A 3344-nucleotide genomic window follows, 5' to 3' on the forward strand; every position below is an offset into this window, starting at 1 on the left:
ATTGGCACCAACATCAAGAAGTCCACCACCACCACCACCACCACATCATCATCATCATCATCATCATCATCATCATCATCATCATCATCATCATCATCAGCTCAACTCTCTTCATCATCATCACAAAGTCCCACCTTTAAAAAAACCAGATTCCTCATCATCATTATTTTCCTCCTCATCATCATCCTCATTATCTTCTCCCTCATCATCATCTCAACTCTCGTCACCATCATCACAGGATTCCATCTAAAAAAAAAAAACAGATTGTAGAACAAGTGAGGATATTTTAAATAGAACAACAAATTTAATTCAAGAACAAGAAATTACAGACAAAAATAAGGAAATAGCTAGCTTTAAAAAACCCAAGTTAGATTCAACGCACTTACACTGTTTCAAGCCTTACAGAAAAAGTTCTTCGAATGGAGACAGGTGTACATTGTTTTAAAATATTTAATATTATTGTTCAATATGTTGAGTGCTTTAGAGGTAACATTATTTATTATAGTGGATGGGAAGTTCAGGAAGAGACAGTTGCATTAAAAGACCAAATTTTCATTATTACACTTATGAAACTTAGACAGAACTACGCTAACCTTCATATTTCACAATTGTTTAGCGTTAGTGAAAGTACTATAACAAATATTATACAAACTTTTATTCATGTTTTACATAAGCCATAAGCTTCTCTTTGAAAATGTTATGAAGGTTACATGCCCTTCTAGACATAAAAATAAACTATCAGCTCCATCATCATTTTTAATTTTCCAAATTGCAGAATGATCATTGATTGTACAGATGACCAAATTGCTATTCCTAAAGAAATGGATAAACAACGGTTAACTTATTCTTCTTAGAGGTCCATGAATTCTGTTAAAGCTCTTGTTGGTCTGAGTCCAAATGGTGTGATAAATTTTGTTTCTAAACTGTATCCAGGGTCTGTCTCGGATAAGGTCATTGTACAAAATTGTGGATTACTAAAACTTTTAATTTTAAGCCCTGGAGATTTAATTTTAGCAGATAAAGGTAATAAAGGTAAAACCCCATCCTGATTCAAGATATTTTACCTCAAGGAGTAACTGTAAATATCCCTCCCTTTTTACATAATAAATTTACTGAAAATGAGATTTTATTAACAAAAGAAATTGCTTCATGTAGAATTCATGTTGAGAGGGCTAATGAAAGACTGAAAAATGTTAACATCCTCTCATATATTCCAACAATGTTAAGAGAAACATCTGATATTATTTTTCAATGTGTTGCAGCACTTGTCAATCCCCAGTCTTTTATTAAGGAGACTGCATTTTGTTAGCTTTGCCATTTATTTTGTACAACACACATATTTTGTTCATCATCATCAAATCACCATTCAAAATAATGGTTTTGTAGGTCCATACATGATTTTACAAGATAAACATGACAAATTATGGCATTGTTGTATCAATGTATGTTCAATGTCATTAACATTGTTAAATAAAACCACACAAATTAGTTTTGGACTGAATCAACCCAAGGCATCATCAAGATAGATCTGTGGAAGTAAAAGAATAAAAGATTCAAATTTAGAGCTGCGACCATGCTCAATAGGCAAAAAACAAACAAACTAATAAAACGTCTGTTGTGGTCTTGTGGTATGACACTCGCTTTCAGATCAGAAGGTCCTGGGTTTGGGCCTCGCTCAGCGCATAGTTGAGTCCTTGGAGAAGGCTCTTTACTCACAATCTCTCACCGTACTCAGGTGTCAAATGAGTACCTGGCCGTTAACAGCGTTGTCTCTGTCCGAAAAAATTGTAATATCGCCCAACAGGCATCATGTCCCGTCTTACATGTTAAATGTTGCTGTTGGCCAGGGACCCCTTGTAAAGCACTTTGAGCACATTTAGTGGATATTACGCTGTATAAAAACTCAATTAAAAAAACAAATTAAGTGATTCTTTCATTCATCTTGCTTTGTTGATAAGGGGAAAACCCGAAACGTCCATTTTATCTGTTTTCGTATATTTAATTGAAGTTCACATTCAATTTCACAATGTTATTGATTTCTTCGAGTTTCAAGCAACAACATTTACATTACACCTTAACCCAATAGGAAATTTAGTTTACCGTGACTAACACTGGTCTAAATAAATCCTTTATTCATCCCATAGAGGAAATTAAACTCTAGGGTCTATTCCCAGGGAAGACTGGAATAACCGCGGTGCAGCGCCGCAAATTGAGCTAGGGCGAGGTGACTTGCTCAAGGCCACACAGCGCAGCGGCGGGTGAACGAACTCGGTACCTTTCGGGTACGAAGCAAAAACCGTACCGCTGATCCACGCTGCCCCACATGAAGTATGATAAAATGTCTAGCGTGATTGGTGATTGTGATGCTCATATGAGTATTATATTAAAGGTTACAACACGATACTAAATAGTATGTAGTAGACTATAGTCAATAGCAACGAAAATTAGCGAAGCAAGACTAAGACCTCAAAGACTCAAAGTCCGTGGTCCATAAGATAAAAACACAATAGTTCAATGACTCCCTCTCTCTCTCCCTAACTAAAATCGAACGTAAACAGTTAAATCTTTCCATTGGATATACTAAATCTGCCTAAACTCAAAGTAAACTGATTATTGTCCAACAGTAGTTTTACGGAGATGTGAGATTTTGAGAGTGAGAATGAGAAGACGAAATGACTTACCTTCACAGAATACTCTTTATTCTTCATGCTGGCTTGAACTTTGCCGAACATCAAGCCATCTGAGTAAGTGAAAGTCAAAACATGACCTGACTGATGATGATTTTCACCTCGCGAGACACTTTTATGCTCATTGGAGAAGTATTTCATAAGGGCGGTGATGGAAATAGAGTTCGTGTCAGCCATTTTTCTCGACTGTTTAGAGCCAGCCGGTTTGTTGCCATGCGTTGCTGCGCAGGATTACGTCACGACTTAGGAAGCCTATTACCATTTCCATTATAGGTACCTTGTAAAAAAAAAAAACAACCCAAAAACACGTATTTAAAATTTTGGCCAGAAAACTAATCCTTCAAATATCGATCGATTAAATGACCTGCATCTTGACAAAAAACTTTCAAACCTGGGACTGCATTTGAAGGACTTGACGTCCCAGGATTGTAGAGTTTTTGTCAAGATAAGGGTCATTTTATTCGATCGATATACGAAGGATGAGTTTTCTGGCCAAAATTTTAATCATGCTCATTTTTTCAGAGCACAGCAGTAATAATATTATAGCCACTCTTCCATCTACTTATATATTATGTATAGATAGTATGCGTTTGGCTAAGAAGCTCATAACATTGCCATCCGGAAGTATAACGGACCAACACACAAAACTGTGTGTAT

The 3344-nt window shown here is 36.1% G+C and overlaps 1 long non-coding RNA gene across 1 annotated transcript; it reads right to left on the bottom strand.

Annotated features, from left to right (window-relative positions):
• Window positions 1–1291: 1291 nt before the first annotated feature.
• On the bottom strand, window positions 1292–2932 carry LOC144960621 (uncharacterized). Its single transcript, XR_013642892.1, has 2 exons — window positions 2682–2932; window positions 1292–1528 (listed from the first exon to the last, which is right to left on the bottom strand). It is a non-coding gene; the product is annotated as an uncharacterized LOC144960621 (long non-coding RNA).
• Between the last annotated feature and the right edge of the window lie 412 nt (window positions 2933–3344).

The sequence above is a fragment of the Berghia stephanieae genome, chromosome 15 (genome assembly GCF_034508935.2).
Source record: "Berghia stephanieae isolate SIO BIC M18660-M18661 chromosome 15, UCSD_Bste_1.3, whole genome shotgun sequence".
NCBI lineage: Eukaryota > Metazoa > Mollusca > Gastropoda > Nudibranchia > Aeolidiidae > Berghia > Berghia stephanieae.